This window comes from Lepidochelys kempii, chromosome 1 (genome assembly GCF_965140285.1).
Source record: "Lepidochelys kempii isolate rLepKem1 chromosome 1, rLepKem1.hap1, whole genome shotgun sequence".
Lineage (NCBI taxonomy): Eukaryota > Metazoa > Chordata > Testudines > Cheloniidae > Lepidochelys > Lepidochelys kempii.
The window spans coordinates 338,544,569-338,565,862 of record NC_136380.1 but is presented as its reverse complement, the minus strand read 5'-3'; the positions used below and the strand labels follow the sequence as shown (position 1 = coordinate 338,565,862).

The following is a 21,294-nucleotide window of genomic DNA, read 5'->3' as shown; positions in this document are numbered from 1 at the left end:
ATGCAGTTTATTATGTATAGATGAGACCTTAAAAAGTAAGATCATGTCATCTCAGTGTGGATATTAAAGTGCCCCTGGCCTTATTCTTAAGAGTAGAAATTTGCCCTTGGTCAAAAATTTTCTCCTTCCCCAATCCAACCCCATTGTTGCACACTGTGCAATGCACCAGTTGATTGCTGCATTTTAGTGCTCCTGAATGTATAAATCTCCTCTCACTCCTGCAGTCCTTACTCAGGCAAAATTCCCACTGACTTCAGCAGGACAACTACAGGAATGCCCCCTAATTTGCAGAGCACTTTGGAATCCTCCAGGATGAGAGAGTCTGAGTAGAACTGTAAAGCTAAGGAATGGACTGATGAATAATTTTTTAAAGATAGCATCAAATATTTAAGGTTTCAGAGTGGTAGCTGTGTTAGTTTGTATCAGCAATAAGAACGAGGAGTCCTTGTGGCACCTTAGAGACTAACAAATTTATCTGAGCATTTGCTTTCATGGGCTAAAACCCACTTCATCGGATGCATGCAGTGGAAAATACAGTAGGAAGATATAGATATAGATATATATACACAGAGAGAACATGAAGCAATGGATGTTGCCATTCCCACTATAACGAGAGTGATCAGTTAAGGTGGGCTATTATCAGGAGAGAAAAAAAAAACCTTTTGTAGTGATCATCAGGATGGCCCATTTCCAACAGTTGACCAGAAGGTGTGAGTAACAGTCGGGGGAAAAATAAGCATGGGGAAATAGTTTTACTTTGTGTCTTCCACTTCCAGTCTTTATTCAAGCCTAATTTAATGATGTCCAGTTTGCAAATTAATTCCAGTTCAGCAGTTTTTCGTTGGAGTCTGTTTTTGAAGTTTTTTTGTTGTAGTATTGCGACTTTTAGGTCTGTAACTGGTTTGTAATGTATCAAATACTATCACATGGGCATATCCCTCTGTGTCATTCTCCTATCATGATTCAACAGTGCCGTTGTATCTCTGGTTTATAGGCTCACTGTATGTTTTTTTCCTCTTATTTCAGCCTTTGTTTTAGGTTTCACCTCCCATGTCATGGCTGTCATGACAGGGTTATAAAAATCAATGTTAAAAATGAAAACTAGTGCTAACAAAAATTAGAACCCAGGCATTGTTTCAGGGCAGAGTTTAGAGAAACAAAGGGTTTAAATTCCTAATGTATCATGTTAGTAAATCTGTACATCTTACCAATAAACTCTGGAGTACAGTAGCGACTGGAGGAAGTGAAGTCCCTTCTAGAGCATTTGTTTCTTTCCATTCTTTCTAGGAAAATATTTCTCTTAAATTTTAATAGTGTGATTGGAGTTTTAAGCTGCACTGGTCACGACAGGCCATCAAATGTTGTGGGGCCAGGGGGAGGAGGGGGAGAGAAAGAAATGCTTTTTCTTTGATTAAATTTTACTTTGTATCTCCAATCGTCTTCTGTTTTTTAAATAGGCATTGAGGGCTCCTAGAGCTTTGGATAGGCTTCCTTTGGTGTGGAGTTTAATAAGACTGAAATCTAAATAAATAAGTGAATACTTGCAGAGATAATGAATAATTACATGCTGCTATATACTATTTTTTCCATCTTGTTTTTAAATGTTTTTCAGCAAACCGGGAGGTGGTGGGTGGATGGGTAACGTTTCATTTGCTTTGGAAACTTGCCAGCCATCGAAAACCTCTGCAGGACAACATTGCAGCAGCTTCCATTTGCAGCTGGCTACTTTGCTTCAGTCCGTTTTACGGACGAGACCCAAGATGAGACCCAAGACTTCGTTGGGTACGGAACCGTTCGCAGTGACCACACTCCCACCAAAGTGGCTTTATAAATGCATGCAAAGGAGAATGGTGACCCCAAAACAAAGGGCCAAATTCTGCTCAGAAATAGAGAATGTTTGTTTGTTTTTCCAATAATGCATATTGCAAGCTAAATCCACAAGCTATTTGAAAACAGCCAGTTATTCTTGGCTTTCATGTTTCCCAGTCTCCTGCGAAGCTTCAACCTGAACATTTAAGAATAATCTTAAATCGAGTGTACAGCTTTCACTTGCAGTTTCTTAAAACAATCCCTAGCTATTAGGGATTACAACATGACTTTCACGGGGGGGCAGATTATCCCATATTGACCTACTGTGAAGTTTCTTGCACCTTCTTTCTGAAGCATCCAGTGCTGGCCTCTGCCGGAGACAGGTTCTGCACTAGAATGACCTTGGGTCTGACTCAGTCTGGCAATTCCTATGTAGAAGTATGGTTCTAATGTGAGAAACAACTATGTCAGAATGGTACCTTGTTACCCAAGAGATGTGCACGCTGTGTATCAGAATCCCTGACGGCTGGCGTTAGTGACAAAAGTAAGATTTGAGTACTATTCATCTACGCTCTCTTCTTATAAGGGCTGACTTGTATCTGAGTATCTGGAACTTCTGCTAGGCTGTCAGAGCCAAAACACCTATGTGTACGAGCTGGATCTTATGCCTCCTTGTGCATCGTTGACAGGATTGTTTATTAAATTCCAGCCCTATCTAAATCTACTGAAGACAGTGTGGTTGTACAGGAACTAGTGCAGAATTGGTCCTGAGGAACTTTTTATTGCTGCTGTGGAGGCACGTAATAGACAGAAACCAGCTTGACAGTTTGATCCATGGTTGCATTTGCATTGTTGAGTGAGAGAAAAATCATCTCTTTACTTGTAAACTATGCAGAGCTGATATGGAAATCACTGAGACACAAGGAGCCTGGAAATCACCACTGTGTTGCCAACTGTTTAGAAAAATCCAGTTGCAGCATAGATAGGGCCTCCGTTAAAAGTGGTTTCCAAACACGTTGAGCTTTTCACTAATATAGACAGGTTTCGGGCCACATTTTGCCCAGTTTTATACTTGTATAAATGTAGAGTGATCCCATTTAGGTCCCACAGAGTTACACTAGTGTAAATGGGATCACTCATTACCACTCACACCTCTGAAAACCACAGAGAACTGGATGTTGCATTTGGGCAGGTTCTGTGGCCTCATTCATTCTGCATCTCCCACCAGCAGGCTCCATTTCCTTGTGCATGGAAAGCTACCTCAGGTATAAAACTTGAAACACACGTGACCACGTACGTTCTGTGAGCTATGTTTTTAAGAAGTGCTGCAACCCAGCTAAGTAAAATGCTCTTTCCTGCCCATCAGATTCAGTTAACAGGCCACTGAAGTCTCCTGCAGAACAATACAGCACAGTAAGAGTCACTAAAGAGAGCCGTCCTACACACTTCCAGCACAAGGACGAGTTCTGCGGAGGGCTAGAGGGAAAGTGGTAGGTGTGCCAAAGTGAAGGAATCTGAAGCCCTTTTCAGGCTTCAGCAGCACACTCCAGTGTCTATATTTGAGTTGGCATAGGCTCCTCCCTTCCTCCCTATGACTAAGGAGGGTGGTTTTGGGAATGACCGCCAACCAGAAAGCTGCTCCATCTGGCCTGAGGTGTGCTGAGCGGGATGCTGACCCCCCTAGTATGCTGTGAAAGAATCAAATGTGGCTCATGGGAGGATAGTGGAATGAGCAGAGGATGGCGAGGAGACTAGAGAGGAAAGAGCAAAACTGTCTTAAGAAGCTGTTAGTGAATGGCAGCTTTAGTGTCAGGGCTGGCAATCAAGTGGCTAGCTTACCGGTGCCATGGAGCCTCTAAGGCCACTTTTGAAAGGAAAACTTAGTTACAATGTATTCTAATGGAACCGAGCGATGCAGCCAAGTCACCCCAGACTGAGGGCATTGCTTAGAACAGTTTACGAATTACACCGCTGGGCTCTGCTGGTATTGTGTTTACCCCCTCTAGCCAATAACACTTCAGAACAACTTGTTCTTCTTGAGATGACTTCTGCTAGGATTCTCTCTCTGTTCCATAGTTTCTTTAGCTCGCAAAGTTCCAGGGTGGCTTGAAGTCAAATCTACTGCAGGACCCAGGTAAGGACAGGTAGCATGGACATAGGAAATTCCTGAGAGTTGCAGGTTCCTAGGACCTCTCAGGATTTAGCCCAGAGAGTCTATTGTTGTGGAATCAGAGATTCATTTGTCTAAGTATTGATCTGAAATATTTTGTCTTAAAAATGTATCCTGCCTTTAAGCCTCACTCCGTCCACAGGCTTAACAAAATGTATTCAAGCCAATAAAAACCAGTATTATATCAAACAACACGTGTTTTTGCTAATGCAATTGCAGGAATGAGCACTATTACAGCGTGTGCACACAGGTTACGTTTATTTATAAAATCTGTACTTCATACATAAGCTGATTTCTGAATGGCCGAAGCACTGGACTCTGTTCTCCTATGGCTGAATCACAAAGATGCTTTGTAGTAACGGCATAATGATCAGAGATCGCTCTGCTGTCAAAGGCAATGGGACACAATGGTAGCATTTATACATTATGAATGGTATACAAATGATTAAGCTGGCATAGAAGAGATCAAGTAGGTTAGCCACAAGTTCAAACCCCAGCAGTGCCAACTCAGCCCTTCACCTATTTGAGGGAGATAAAATGAGTTCCAGATAGAACCACACACCATGAACTTACAAGATTTTCAAATGTGGTGGATTCTCCATCACTTGAAGTCTTTAAATCCAGCCCGGATGTCTTTCTAGAAGATATGCTTCCCTTCAGCCAGAAGTTTCGGCCTGTGTTTTGCACAAGGTCAGATTAGATGATCATAATTAGGGGTCTACTTCAATCGTGGCAAAATCGCACATTTTTCGCGGGTTGCTCAGGGCATAAAGAGTAAAATTTCGCAGATGTGTTCATAAAGTTGTATATTCCAGGCCACCTTCACTTCTGCGCTGCTGCTGGCAGCGGCACTGCCTTCAGAGCTGGGTGCCCAGCCGTCAGCCGCCACTCTCTGGCCACCCAGCTCTGACGGCGGCACAGAAGTCAGAGTGATAATACTACACCCACCCTACGATAGGCTTGTAACCCCTTTTTGGGTTGGGACTCCCCAGTTTGAGAAATGCTGTGTTCTTTTGTATACTTTTACCCTATACTTTACCCTATGGTATAGGGTAAAAGTACACAAAAGATCAGATTTAATGGGGGAGCCCAGATTTCATGGTCCATAATGTGTTTTTTCACGGCCGTGAATTTAGTAGACCCCTAATCATAATGGTCCTTGCTGGCCTTAAAACCTATGAAACGAGGTTTCCTCTGCTCTCCGTGGATAATAAAGCTACTCTGGTACTCTTTCTAAGAGTGGGGGGAGGGTTGCCATGGTGTCCTGGGCCAAAAATTCCCATCCCTACTCACGTTGTTCATTGGCATGATGTCTACGGATGCTTATGTTATTATTACATTCTGTTACTATGGGGTTCATTTTTTAAAAAAGGAATCAGGGCCTCCCCCACAGTAATTCCTAGCTTTAAAAAGTAGGCCCCCCTTCTCTCTTACGGCTGAATTCTCTAGAACTGCACACCCTTCTCATCCCACAGCTGTTACAGTGATGAGACGGTTACTTCCCTGATATCCGCACTGCTCAAACGGAGCACATGTAAGTAACTGCTCTGGCTGAGATTTCAGCCTCTCCCTTAAGCAGTGTGCACAGTCCAGAATTTTTTTCTTCCCAAAACAGAGTTCCAAAACCAAGATCACACCAACAAAAACAAGTTACCAACGGCATCTGGAGTGCTTGATGGAAGAAATGACATCTGTGCTCTCTGGGAACGCTGGGCAAATGCTACAGATAGGAGCTGCAGTGGTTGGCCGCTCCCTTTGCACATGCTCAGTGCTTAATTTGTGCCAGGGCTGAGCCCCGGCATCCCTGGACTTGCTGCATCAGTTATGAAAGTAAAAAAATTGCTTGAGCCCCAACATTGAATTGCTTGAGCCCCGAGACCTCTTTCATTACAAATTAAGCACTGCACATGCTGTATCTTCACCGCAGCAGATCTTGTTGTATCCCAGCATTTATCTCCAGTTGCCTTCCATGCTATAAATCACAGAGAACGTGAGAAGCTGGTCAGATTGACTGCACGTTGCTTAGGTGCTTCGTGAAACCTTAGCCAGCACCAGACGCTTACCTCTGGCTCCTTATTTGTTTCACTCTTTTTAGAGAGATTTGAGAGCCAAACCTCGCTCTTTATTTTTTAATTCTATACAGGATATATTTATTGAGCCCCGTCAGTCTGCCCAGCAAGGAAAAGGTCTCTCTCTGTGCCCCATGGAACAGTACAGTGTAAATAAGACATGATACAGATCACTCACAAAATACTCCCCCATCCCTTGTCTGAAGAAGACTGGATGGGGGACTCCTTTGTAAACAATCCTGCTGATGTGCTCACAGCCCTGCCTCCTGCCATGGGTGGGCCTTAGGATGCTGCTGCCTCAGCAGACTCAGCCCCTGTCAGCAGCAGTTAATGAGAGGAAACTGTGACAGCTTGCTTATCACTGATGCAGGGAGTGAAGGAGGGTTTTGGCAGGTGGGGAGGGTTATGGAAACTTATGTAAAGTACCAAACGGAGAGACTGGCTGGGGACTGGGTGTGTTTGTGTCCGTGGGAGGGGAGTTTGATGGTTATGCTTGCTATATGGAGGCCTGTCACCGAATCCTAGGCGCAGATGTATGTGTTTGTCAGGGAAGATTTAAGGCCCTTTCCTGTGATAACCCTCCAAGTGGAAGAAGCCCTCATCAGCTTTGACAGTGTGATGGCTGATGGCTTTCCTATGACTGCTGTCTTTGCTTCCAGCCATCAGCAGGTTACTGAAGAGTAATATGAAGCATTCACTTTCCCCAAAGCGTGAGTCATGAAGAACTAGCCCAGGAGCAAGGACAGCCTTTTCAACTGTTCGCCAGCAGACCAGCTTCCATTCTTATGAAAAAAGGGGTGGGTGTGTCTCTCACTGTTACAGTTGCAAAAAACAAAAACAAATAAAAAAAACCCCCAACCTTTCAGCCCTGTCCTAGAAGCTGAAAACGCTGGGGCAGAGAGGCTGAACCTAAATTCAGGTTCCATGTGTGATAAAGTTTTAAAATTCTCTTAAAGCTGATCGTTGGGGCTAACCCCCCTCTGTAGCTGCAACAAGCAGCCTGAGTGATAACTTAATGAGCCTGATGCAGGCAGCATGGACCAAAGCGCAGTTTTGCCAGGCACTTCTTGTGCTTGCTGGCATTCCTATTGCAGGTTGTGAAAAGGCCAAGGATTCCTGCCGCCTGCACTCTCCATGGAAAATGCAATCTCTGTTTACAATTTGTGACAAAACGGACTTTCCAGTGTGCCAATGTGCCAGCTGCTTCACCAGAATGCACCGACTCAGCAGGCAGGACTGTTTTGCTTTGGGGAAGACGGGGGTTGTTGGACTTGGGAGGGGGGAGTTGGTTGCTAGGGCAAAAACTCCACAACTTGCTGTTATTGTTTTAACCATGTTCTTAAACTCAGCTATGAACTTCTTGAAAAACTTAACTACAGCAAAGAGCCCATTAATTTGAAAGCACAACCTTCATTTCTGGTGCGGTGTTTGGATTCTGGGTGGGTATTTGTTTGTGGTAAATATCGGAGACATCCAATGTTAAAATCTTCATCTTTGTCTTCAAGTTCCCAGGGTTTCTGAGTTCTTATGACTAAACAGTGATTTGCTTTGGACAGTACAGCTGGGTTTGAGTGGATTTAGTGCTGATGAAAGGAGCTAGCTTGACAACCCGAGAGCCCCCTCTGTCCATCATATAGGTACAACACAGGTGATGGGGTCCCCAACACTGCCTTACCACTATGTTTTGAACCCTGAGCTGCAAGGAGCACTTCTACGGAAGAGACAACTCTACAGATTCCAGGTCCTGTTCAGCCTGTGGCTCCTCTGCTGAGACTGGGGCAGGGGAGCACAATTGTCTCCATGTATATCAGTTTCCTGTTACTTGTATCGCAGTTGCACTCAGTCAGGTACTGGGGAACCCACTGGGCAAGGCGCTATACAGATATGAAACCAAAAGATAAGCCCTCCCCCAAGGAGATGACAATCTAAATTAACAGGAAAGACAAAGAGTGGGAGGAAGGAAGTATTTTCATCTTACAGAGATGACGTGGAGGGCCAGATTTTTAAAGGTATTTAGGCATCTATTTCTCATTGATTTCAATGGGAGTTGAATGTTCAATGGGAGCCTTTAAAATTCAGGCCCAGAGAGATTAAGCTGATTTTCCAGGGCTCAGTTGTGACTTAGGTGCCCAGTTGCTATCTGTTGCCCACCAATGACTTGCCCAAGGTCCAACAGGACTGCAGTGGCAGACCTGGGAACTGAACCTAGATCTCTGGAGTCTCCATTTGGGCTGGTGGCTAAAGCACTCATCTTCCTTTTGCGCGTATTAACATTTGTATCATGGTCATATTACAGTGTACAGGTCTGATCCTGCAAGGTGCTGAGCACCCAGTGAGAGCTGAAGCAAGGAATACCTATTGCCTTTTGGATTTAAAACAGTCTTCCAGTTGTTTGGCAGCTTCCCCTGTGCTGTAGCTTGAGAACCACACGTTAAGGATTTTAATGTATGGAGTTGGGCAGGAGACTAGCATGAACATTCCCATAGGTTTAGCCCTGAGGGTAGGTGAGGTCTTGCATACCTGTTTGTTGAGATCTGTATTCCTAGTGTTGTCTTGACTCGTAATTTATAGTAAAATAACACTTTCTATGATGTTTTTATTAACCTCCAAGTTCGGGTAATGATGATAATTTAGCACCCTGCCAGCACTTTGTTTTCATGCTGCGGTACAAAGGTACCAGTGCCATTTAGTGCCTAATTCCCATCTCTCTCGCCTCCATCCTGAGCCCGGGCCTTTTGAAGGCCCACCTTGGAGCTGCATTTCCAGGTTCTCTTCCAGTGTGGCTGCCCATGTAAAGTGGGGGTCCACAGCCTGGATGGGGTAATACAGCCTTTTGCATGGAGTCCCATCAGGGGTGGGGCAGGGCAGGGATGATGAATATACCAGGTACCTCCCTGTCCTGCCCCATCCCCAGGGCAATAAAGGAAGATATAGCACAGGGCATGGGATGTATGTGTTAGGTTGATTGCTTCTGTGTGAACTACACTTAAAGGGGCATTGTCAAGATAAAAATCACATTTTGAGTAAAGATAAAACCTTTCCCTCTGTTACTAAAAGCACCTTTGATGATAATTTAAAGGATTTTTATAATCTAATTTACATTATATGCTGTTTCTTGACTTTTTGCATTTCACTCAGCTTAGGTACTGAAATTAGACTGCTAATGTTTCCTCCTTTTTAATAAAAACAATGAGGAGTCCTTGTGGCACCTTAGAGACTAACAAATTTATTTGGGCATAAGCTTTCATGGGCTATAACCCACTTCATCAGATGCATGGAGTGGAAAATCTGATGAAGTAGGTTATAGCCCATGAAAGCTTATGCTCACATAAATTTGTTAGTCTGTAAGGTGCCACAAGGACTCCTCGTTATTTTTACTGATACAGACTAACACGGCTACCCCTCCGAATCCTTTTTAATAGTCATTTTCATTTCAGATTTATGCACTTGTACAATTCTAACTCAGATTTAAGACTCTATATAATATATACTCTATAAAACATATAATAAAACCTTTCCATCCATTTTATTTTTAATTCACATAAACTTTTCTAATGCTGTTATTTTTCCCTCACACTCATTTATTATTACAAAACCCAGCTAGGCTCGGTTGTGCCTAAAACTACTTGTCCGTGTCCTTTGGCCTATGTATATCTTCTGAGGCCTTGTCTACACCACTCGGTTAGGTTGACATAAGCTGCCTTGCATTGACCTACCTGCAGAAGTGTCTCCACTTAAATTTGGCTCCCACTGATGTAAGTGCCTCTTTATGCCAATTTAGAAAACACCACCTCCCTGAGCAGCGTAGAGACAGGGTTGATGTAATTAGGTGGACGCAGTGTCAGTGTAGACACTATGTTGCTTACGTAGACTGTTACTGGCTTTCAGGAGCCATCCCACAATGTCCCACACTGGCAATACAATAGATACAAGTGCTCCTGGTGAGGATGCACACCACTGACACAAGGAGCCAAGTGTGCACGCACACAAGCAATATAAAAACCGCGGTGGCTGTATGCCGATGTAAGTTAGGTTGACATAATTTTGTAGTGTACTCATGGCTTGAGATTGAAAGATGCTGTGTGAACTAGACAACACTGAAGTTTTGTTTTACAGTACTTCGCTCATCTTTCACTAGGATTAGTTTAACGATTCCCCTCTCCCCCTGAATTAACAAAATTTCAGGGAAGGAATAAAAACAGAATGACCTAGAAATGGAAGTGTGTTGTGTTCATCATCACTGACTGAAACTAAGGCCAGGTCTACAGTACTAAGTTTTGACAGCTTAGCTCTGTTGGTGGGGGTATGAAAACACCACATGCCGGCAACCCCCCACCCCCACGTAGATGTAGCTACATCAACAGAAGAGTTTTTCTGTCGGCAGAACTAATGTCATTTGGGGAGATGATGTTACTATAACAGCAGAACTCCTTCTGTTGACGTAATGGCTGTGTCCACACTAGGGGGCTTTGCTGGCATAGCTATACTAGTGTCACTGTATTGGCAAAGCCTGTGGGGCATAGACAAGGCCTGAGAGCGCTGGCTGCATGGAAATTAGGAAGCACCAGTGTGGAAAGCCAGGCATTTTGCAACTAAAAGGCAAGAAACTAGCATCAATGTCTGTTGAAAGCATGATGGTCATGGCAGACTGTGATGGGATGGCTGCCCCTCACTCGTATGTAAGAGGTTAAAGCAATCCTAGGGAGTCTGCATGGGAGGCAGCCAATAAGGAAAAGGCTTGTAGTGCCAGCCAATTAGGGGAAAGTTTACTGGAGGAGCCAATCAGGGCCAGGCTGACCCATATAAGAAGTGGCTGCTGAGCAGAGCAGAGGGCAGTCACTCCCTTGAGTTCAAGGGAGGAGCACTGGCTGCTTAGGGCTGGAGTACCATGGACAGAGCAGTGCTGGGCAGGGTCTGCAGAGTTTGAGAAAGCTCTAGGCTGCCAAACTGAGGCCCTGATACAAGGGCAGAGGAGGTGCTGGGGCTGTGGGGAAGTGGCCAGGAAAGGAGGTGGTGGAGTTGGAGGAGGGGCTGCTGGCTATATGGTCCCTGGGTCAGGGCCCAGAGTAGTGGGTGGGCCTGGGTATCCACCCCTACTTTTGCCACTGAGGGGAGTGGCTGGTGAATGGACTGCAGTTTGCCACTGAGGGGAGTGGCTGGTGAATGGACTGCAGTTTGCCACTGAGGGGAGTGCTTGGACTGGGGACTGTTGGTCCCCTGGAAGGGGGAAAGAACTGATGCGGGTCCTGGAGGTGGAGACAGAAGTGATGATGTGTGAGATACCACCTGAGGAGTGCGCACTGGCAACCCTGAGCTAATTCACAGGACAGCCAGCAGGAGGTGCTGTGGTGGTGAGTCAAATGACCCGTTACACAGACCTTTAAAAGACTATCTTACTGCGAGCCTTGTATTACAACCGCTCCTAGAAGCTACATATTCTCTTAATCTGTATAATAGGGATGTGAAACTATCTACCTTGGGATAACTAGACAGCAGTGGGGAGGGGGGCATACAAAATTATTCTAAGTCACCATCATTAAATGCAATGAAGACTGAGGGACAAATCTAGTTTTTGGGTAAACAAACCAACATATCTCCATCAGTATAAATTAAATATCCATCTCCATCTGTATAGTATCACTGGAATTGCATCAGATTATGCCAGGGCTAAATTTGGCTCACAAGATTTTTTTTTTATGAGGATGGGTTTTTCATTCTTTTATTTTTTGTATTACTCTAGTGCTAAGAAGTCTCAACCTGGGCAGGGTTCTGTTGTGCAAGGTTCTGTACAATTAGTAAGAAAGCATGCCCCACAGAGTTTGACATCTTAGATTAACTGGAGATGTAACAGGTGGATGAAGCGAGCAAACAAGCTCTGAATGTGAGGGAGGATGGGATGATAAACATTAACATATTTTTGCATCGACAAACTGTGCACAGTTTGTTGGTATTGAGTTGTTTTGATTATTAGTGGAGGCAATTAAGTAGATTAGTAAATTGTCTGAGTTTGTCACCTGCCTAGCCATTACTGGCTGCCATTGTTCTGGAGGTATGATAAAAATCTCATGCTTATGCAGGGCTGTTGGTCCCCAAGTGCCCTATGAATTATTGAACCAGTAGGTTGCTTTATCAACCACAGAAATGCAGCCAGCTCTGAGGTGAGATATGGCCGCACTTTACAACAATTTGGGAGTGGGAAGTGAAGAAAATGCTATCCAACCTAAAGCATTATAAATGCCATCTGGGTCACCTATTAGGAACCTTAGTTTTTCTTTATGGACTAAATACGAAAGATGTATTTCAAGCCCACACATGTACTGTAAGGCAGCCAAATTAAAATGCTACGTGAAGTAAAAATATCTGGCAGATAAAGATAGGCAAGGTGACTAAATAAAGAGATGTTGTCTGTGTTTCTGTGCACACAGAATTCTTAATGCTTCAATCACCTACTGCGTGTTGTGTATAGTCTGCAGCTGGGGTGGGGAGATCACAGAACAACACGAATGATCACAGGCATGGAAAAACACTCCTATGAAGAGAGAGTGGAAAGACTGGGACTCTTTACCTTAGAAAGTAGATGACTAATAGGACATGATAAAAGCATAAAAAATAATGCATGGCATAGAGAAGGTAGTGCGGGGGCTTCTGTTCTCCATCTGTCACAACACGAGAAAAGGGGGCTGTTAAATGAAATTAAAAAGGTGGGAAACTTAATGCAGAAAATTACCCCCCGCCTGCCTCTGGTACAGGATATTGTCAGAGATAGCATATTGGGCGAGATGGACCTCGGGTCTGAGCCAGTTGGGCAATTCCTATAGCCATAAGAATCCCCTACAACACTAGGCTCAGACAAAAAAGTGCTTGATTTGTGAATTTGTACTTCCCAATGGAAAACGCACAGCCAAGAAGAAGTGTCTCACCTTGTGTAAGAAAAAGCAAAGTCTCCCCCCTCTGCTGAGTAAAGGTAAATGGATGATCCCTGCTTTGAAATACCAAGAGTGCCCCTCTCCCACCTAAGCCCCTTTCTATCAGCCTTGGGATTTATTACTTGTGGACAGCAAAATGACAAAGCGGGGAATTGTCTGTCACCTGTAAGCTAAAACCAGGGAGGGAAGAAGCACAGCAAATTTCAGCAGGTTCTTTTGGCCAGAAGGTGGACAGGGAGTGTCGCACAGGAAATGGTCGCCTGTTTCTCCAAAGAAAGCATAACAGTGTAATCTCCTGTAAATGGAATCTGGTCACTTCTCCGCACCAAACATGTAGCAAAGCAGCACTGCAAACAGTTTTTTCAAAAAGAAAAGGAGGACTTGTGGCACCTTAGACTAACCAATTTATTTGAGCATAAGCTTTCGTGAGCTACAGCTCACTTCATCAGATGCATTCAGTGGAAAATACAGTGAGGAGATTTATATACACACACAACATGAAAAAATGGGTGTTTATCATGCACACTGTAAGGAGAGTGATCACTTAAGATGAGCTATTACCAGCAGGAGAGTGGGGGGGCGGGGAGAAAACACTTTGTAGTGGTGATCAAGGTAGGCCATTTCCAGCAGTTAACAGGAACGTCTGAGGAACAGTGCAGGGGAGGGAATAAACAAGGGGAAATAGTTTTACTTTGTGTAACGACTCAACTACTCCCAGTCTCTATTCAAGCGTAAGTTAATTGTATCCAATTTGCAAATTAATTCCAATTCAGCAGTCTCTCATTGGAGTCTGTTTTTGAAACTTTTTTGTTGAATTGCCACTTTTAGGTCTGTAATCAAGTGACCAGAGATTGAATTGTTCTCCAACTTGTTTTTGAATGTTTGATTTGTGTCCATTTATTCTTTTACGTAGAGACTGTCCAGTTTGACCAATGTACATGGCAGAGGGGCATTGCTGGCACATGATGGCATATATCACATTGGTAGATGTGCAGGTGAACGAGCCTCTGATAGTGTGGCTGATGTGATTAGGCCCTATGATGGTGTCCCCTGAATAGATATGTGCAAGGATAGGTTCCTGGGTTAGTGGTTCTGTTGTGTGGTGTATGATTGCTGGTGAGTATTTGCTTCAGGCTGGGGGGGCTGTCTGTAGGCAAGGACTGGCCTGTCTCCCAAGATCTCTGAGAGTGATGGGTCGTCCTTCAGGATAGGTTTGAGATCCTTGATGATGCATTGGAGAGGTTTTAGTTGGGGGCTGAAGGTGACGGCTAGTGGCATTCTGTTATTATCTTTGTTGGGCCTGTCCTGTAGTAGGTGACTTCTGGGTACTCTTCTGGCTCTGTCAATTTGTTTCTTCTCTTCAGCAGCTGGGTATTGTAGTTGTAAGAATGCTTGGTAGAGATCTTGTGGGTGTTTGCCTCTGTCTGAGGGGTTGGAGCAAATGCAGTTGTATCGTAGAGCTTGGCTGTAGACAATGGATCGTGTGGTGTGGCCTGGGTGAAAGCTGGAGGCATGTAGGTAGGAATAGTGCTCAGTAGGTTTCCGGTATAGGATGGTGTTTATGTGACCATTGCTTATTAGCACCGTAGTGTCCAGGAAGTGGATCTCTTGTGTGGACTGGTCCAGGCTGAGGTTGATGGTGAGGTGGAAATTGTTGAAATCATGGTGGAATTCCTCAAGGGCTTCTTTTCCATGGATCCAGATGATGATGTCATCAATATAGCGCAAGTAGAGTAGGGGCATTAGGGGACGAGAGCTAAGGAAGCGCTGTTCTAAGTCAGCCATAAAAATGTTGGCATACTGTGGGGCCATGCAGGTACCCATAGCAGTGCCGCTGATTTGAAAGTATACATTGTCCCCAAATGTGAAATAGTTATGGGTGAGGACAAAGTCACAAAGTTCAGCCACCAGGTTTGCCGTGACATTATCGGGGATACTGTTCCTGACAGCTTGTAGTCCATCTTTGTGTGGAATGTTGATGTAGAGGGCTTCTACATCCATAGTGGCCAGGAGGGTGTTTTCAGGAAGATCACTGATGGATTGTAGTTTCCTCAGGAAGTCAGTGGTGTCTCGAAGATAGCTGGGAGTGCTGGTAGCGTAGGGCCTGAGGAGGGAGTCTACATAGCCAGACAATCCTGCTCTCAGGGTGCCAATGCCTGAAATGATGGGGCGCCCAGGATTTCCAGGTTTATGGATCTTGGGTAGCAGATAGAATACCCCAGGTCAGGGTTCCAGGGGTATGTCTGTGTGGATTTGTTCTTGTGCTTTTTCAGGGAGTTTCTCGAGCAAATGCTGTAGTTTCTTTTGGTAACCCTCAGTGGGATCAGAGGGTAATGGCTTGTAGAAAGTGGTGTTGGAGAGCTGCCTAGCAGCCTCTTGTTCATATTCCAACCTATTCATGATGACAACAACACCTCCTTTGTCAGCCTTTGATTATCCTTGCAACAAAGCCCATTGCCAACTGTGTCCACATATCTATTCAGGGGACACCATCATAGGGCCTAATCACATCAGCCACACTATCAGAGGCTCGTTCACCTGCACATCTACCAATGTGATATGTCATCATGTGCCAGCAATGCCCCTCTGCCATGTACATTGGTCAAACTGGACAGTCTCTACGTAAAAGAATAAATGGACACAAATCAGATGTCAAGAATTATAACATTCATAAACCAGTCGGAGAACACTTCAATCTCTCTGGTCACTCAATTTCTGACCTAAAAGTGGCAATTCTTCAACAAAGACTTCAAAAACAGACTCCAACGAGAGACTGCTGAATTGGAATTAATTTGCAAATTGGATACAATTAACTTAGGCTTGAATAGACACTGGGAGTAGTTGAGTCATTACACAAAGTAAAACTATTTCCCCTTGTTTATTCCCTCCCCCCCACTGTTCCTCCAACATTCTTGTTAACTGCTGGAAATGGCCCACCATGAATATCACTACAAAGGGATTTCTCTCCCCCCACCCCACTCTCCTGCTGGTAATAGCTCATCTTAAGTGATCACTCTCCTTACAGTGTGCATGATAAACACCCATTTTTTCATGTTCTGTGTGTATATAAATCTCCTCACTGTACTTTCCACTTTATGCATCCAATTAAGTGAGCTGTAGCTCACGAAAGCTTATGCTCAAATAAATTGGTTAGACTCTAAGGTGCCACAAGTACTCCTGTTCTTTTTGTGAATACAGACTAACACGGCTGCTACTCTGAAACCTGTTTTTTTTTTCTAAACTGCTCTGCTGAATTGCACCCCTCCATTCCCCAAGGCAGGCAATCCATCTTCACAGACCCATAGCCCTCAGGGATGGACCAGACCTGCTAGGTCAGCTGCAGGAATCCACTTCCCTGCCAGTTCAGGACTCACACCCCTCCCACAGCGTTCTCCAGGGTTTTCTCCTGTCTAGTTGTAAGTGACTCAAGCAATGGGGCTTTCACCGCTTCCCTAGGGAGAACGAGTCATGTTTGTGTTAGGAAGTTTCCCCTAATAGTTAGCCTACTTTATCTTCTACTTAACTCCCTAGTTAATCCTCCTTGTCTTCCATAAACAACTCCTCTCCTACCTCATACTTTACTGCTTTCAAATACAAAGCATGGATACCATGATGTCCCCCACCTGAGGGAGGGATTCTCTCTGACCTTGGAGGTGGGGAGTGCATCAAGGGGAGGGTCCAAGGAGCCTTTCCTCCTCTACCCCCTTGTTACCCTGGGCACAGGTCAGCTGCAATCCCACTAGGGAGTGGAAGGACTGCATGTCCACAGCAGTCTGTGGCTCTAGATTCCCAGAGAGGCATGAGCAAGGCTAGGATCCCATCTCCCTTCCACGCCTCCTCGGCTGCACGAGGGTGGCAGCCTACACTTTACCCTGGGGGCGTGTCCCCTTACAGCCCCGGGAGGAATGCTTGCTAAGTCAAACATAAGGAATTAGCACTCCTCTAGCTCACGGGTTTAATGCTAAATGTTTTGAGATCCTTGGTTGGACAGTGCTATAGAGTTGCTAAATCCTCTTCAGAAAGAAAGGTCCAGTGTAAGAGGACAGCGCTGCAGTCAGATTCAAGACCTCCTTAAGCGTGGTGTAACATCCATATGCATACTGCAAATAAGTTTTGGGGGAGGGTTTGTTGCAAGATAATAAAGTTATCAGCAATAGCTGCTCTGGAAGCTTCCTGCTTATTGACTGAGAGACAAGGGACCCAAGTCAGGCAGGGCATCAGTTTCAAGTTAAAACACAGTTAATAAATATCCTAATTCCTTCTAAATGCTCCATGACCCGACCTCTTGACTTCGCACCCCACATAAGCCTCTGTAGCTCAGGAAATATTTCCTTAGCTGCGTTCTCAGCTCAGAATACTATACGTGTGTTGCTGCTGTTCATGTTCAGATCTTGAAAGTCAAATGCTCAGAGCGCCCTGCTGCTCGTTGGCTGTGATTAGGAAGTGCAGAGTTTTGTATCGCGTCTGAGAATCAGGTGTGAAGTTGCATTTACTACTTTCATTTTGCTCTACTCATGAAATCAGTGAGGGACACACAGGGTAGGAAGGCTTCTTGAGTGCACAGGGTATGGGACTGGAACTCGAGAGACCCAGGTTTAATTTCTGGCTTAATCACAGACTCTGTGCAACCCTGGTCAAGTCACTTAATTTAACCTGTGACCCAGATTCTCCTCTCTAAAATGGGGATAGAACTTCCCTACCTCACAGGAGCGGTGTGAGCATAAAAACCAATAATGCGACAGATGCTATGATGAAGAAAGTCCTAAAAGTACCCAGTTCTATAAAACACCGAGTTCTGTCCATAGCTTTAATACTGGACCTTCTCAATTGAGAGGGAATGGAAGGAAGAGCTCCAAAACACAAAGGGGCTGGAGGGACTGATATACAAGGAAAAGATTAAACTTTTAGTGCTTGTCTAAATAATGTCTAAGTGGAGTGGGACACAACAACAATCTACGGATAAACAAAGGTCATAAATATGCAGGTTGTCCTGCATATTCTATAGACACGTACACCAATGTAAAGCACTACCATTCTGGCATTTTGTACTTTGTAAAGGAGTATGCAGATGGAGGGCAATAGTGAGCTCGGTCCCACGAAGGATGATGCCGGGGGTATAACTGGGAGTTGAGCAATAGTTGATTTAGGTTTAGTAGTAGGAAGGAACTTCCTGACTTGAGATCTATTAAACTGTAGAATAGGTGCTGCAGAGAGAGGGTGGAAAAGGCAATGTTTCCGTAATAAGAAAATAGACTGGACAATCACTGGCTACTTTAGGGAGCAATCTGGCAATGGATGCACAGGATGGTCCAATGGGCCTTTTCAATATAAATGTCTAGGAATGTATGAAACATCCAGAGAACAGGTGGAAGCTCCATTAAAATAAGACTGGACAATGTAAATGTGGACAATGAAATATGTGGATTTTCTTGCAGAGAGGGAAAGGCTGGCTCCATGGAAGCATTCTGCATAGCACCTTACCTCATCACACAGGGGTTTTGGAATGGCTGTGCTCCCCTTCACACCAAGGAGTAAGGAAAAGCATAAAGGCCATTCTATTTTGGTTAGTAGGAGGCTCAGTGAACTACCAGCAACCAGGAGACCTCAGCAATGGCCTGTCTACTTTCAGTGTCCCACTATAGGCGCTGAAGGCTTGATTAGTTACTTGGTGGTGCCAAAACTAAAGATGTTAGTAATGTGTTAGCTGTGATACACGAGCTGGCAGAGAGGAAGTCTGAAAGCTTCAGTAAGGTAGGAATAGAGTGTGCATAGACATGGAAAATTAAAGGACTGCAGTTAGTAAAATACCTCTGGCACATGCCATCGTTCTGAAGTAAAAGGGTAAAGCTCTGAGAGTTGGAACTGGGGATCTGGAAAATAGGCTCAGACTGCTAATTATCAGACTACTGGGAGTTCATTGAACAGATATCCTTTCTCATGGTGGATTGTGGAAGTGATGGGGCTAAGTACACTGCATCCTGGTGAGTGGGCCATAGATCTTTCAAGATCAGTTGGACAATCCTATGTGTGATAATGGTAGAACATACCACTGTTGGAATGGGGAGAATTCCAAAATAGTTTAGGCTTCAGGACTCAGGAATGGTTTTTCTTTCTCTGTTCTGCCTCTGAATGCACTTATGACTATTAAAGTGGAGCAGAAGAACATGGGCCTGATTTATGGTGCCAGGTTGAAGGCTCACTGTGGAGGCTGGTCTTGGATCAGTCTGTGTTCCTAGGTTCCACAATGTTTCTGGTTAAGGAGGAGACAGTGTCCAATGCATACAAAAAGGAATGACTTCCAACGTGCCAGACTCAAAGTGATCTTGTATACACCACATGCAGACTTAGATTTACTGTATTCTTATTCCCTAGGGGACAGATTCTGCCTCCCTGATACACTCTGAGCAATATCTTACTCAGCAAGTAATCCAGCTGATTACAGTGGGGTTCTGCATGGAGTGAAGAACAACTCCATGTGGGAAGCATGGCAGAAACTGGCCCTAAGTATTAGTGCTACTAGTGGCCTGCTCCTGGTGAGGTAAATGGGAGTTCATCTATTTATTTCACCAGGAACATTGGTCCCAAAATACATAAATTAGATATGGGCCCAGTCTAGAGCCTGGACTCCTTGACCTCCAGCAAGTCCTGTGGAATATTTGGAATCCATGCTCAAATTTTACAGCTCAAGACCCTCTCTACTGTAACTGCTTGAACATATTTCATATTGTTAAATAAACCTCAGCAAATGCAGCCTTTTGCTGGAAAACTGTAAGTGCTCCACAAGAAGGAATGTGTTTACATGATTGCAATAATGATATGTTTGATGCTGATTAACAGATAATAATTGAAAGAGCAAGATTCACCCTTTATCTCCTCAGACAGAATGTCTTTGGTTATTTTTCTATCCTAATTTCAGAGGATGAGTTTGAGACTTAAGCTTGAGGAGCTTTGCAGGGTTGCTTTATATGGGTGAACAGTGAGCAGAAGTGTACCCTTCGGTGAACTTATCTGGGAAACAATGTATATTATAGGACACATAATATCCCATATTGTTATTATTATTATTGTAACTCTTGACCATTTAATTCTAGTTTTAATTGTCATGGCAAATGTCACACCATTACAAGATAAATGCATGGTTATTGATGTCTTCAGAATGACAGTGTACAGGTCACATGGCAATTACTTTGGGATCTTTTAAGTATGGTTACATAGTAATCTGTAGGAACTTGTAAATCCTGCTTTTCTGATACATTTACTAGTGATACCTACTGTTGGTAGTGACCAGGTAATTAGAGAAGTTTGAGGATATTTGTCCCATGTCACTTGGTGTTACTCTTATCATTTTTATCATTTTTAAATTAGATCATGAATACGTTTTTTCCTTCTAGTACAGATTCCTATATACAGGTTAATTTTGCTCTTCCTTGTATTAATGTTTTCTGTACTATGGAGTTATCTGCACCTTAAGAAGGTTCTACAGTAGAGTCATTGCAAGAGCACATGATTGCAGAATTTGCATCTTGTTTGATCATGTGGACACAAGTGTTGCCCTGACTTTTATCATGAGTCTCATGATCTTCAGTGTTTCTATTAAGGCCCCAGCTACTGGGATCATCATCATTGAATGAGAATCTCCACTTTCATTTAAAAAGAAAGCAAGTTTCTAGCCCCCATCATTAAAGCAAAAAGCTTGGAAACATGAAAAAGTGCACCCAAAGACCTCAAGATTAATTTTTCTTTTCTTTTAAACTTCATAATTTTGGGGGACTGGATTCATGCTTTTGAACCTATGGGACTGGTGTGTGGATTTTGTTTTTTATAATCTCCTGTATCTTCAGTTGATAGCTTTATGGAAGAAGATGTGTTATAAGGAAGGATTTGAATGTAGGAGGGAAAGCTATTTGGCACAAAAGGCGAAAAGGGTAGTTCCAGGCATAGAGGGCAACAGGACAAGTACATGGATGAAAAACTGAATGCCAAAGTGAAATATGCATCCACTAACTGAAATATCTGGTTCTATTTACACCTGAATTTGGCCCTTTCATGAAACTTGTCATATATTTGGGGAGGAGGGATAGCTCAGTGGTTTGAGCATTGGCCTGCTAAACCCAGGGTTGTGAGTTCAATCCTTGAGGGGGCCATTTAGGGATCTGGGGCAAAAATTGGGGGATTGGTCCTGCTTTGAGATGACTTCCTGATGTCCCTTCCAACCCTGATAATCTATGATTTCCTTAGGAGAGGCCTCTATGGAAAAGTTTAAGCGATAACTTTGTTTCTCCAGCAATTCTTTGTTCCCTGTCTTGCACAGTGTAATTTA

At 44.0% G+C, this 21,294-nt stretch overlaps 1 protein-coding gene across 1 annotated transcript in view; it reads right to left on the bottom strand.

Moving 5' to 3' along the window:
* Positions 1–21,294, bottom strand: part of CCDC3 (coiled-coil domain containing 3) — a 71,271-nt gene that overhangs the window by 2,811 nt on the left and 47,166 nt on the right. The gene's annotated exons all lie outside the window — the stretch shown is intronic.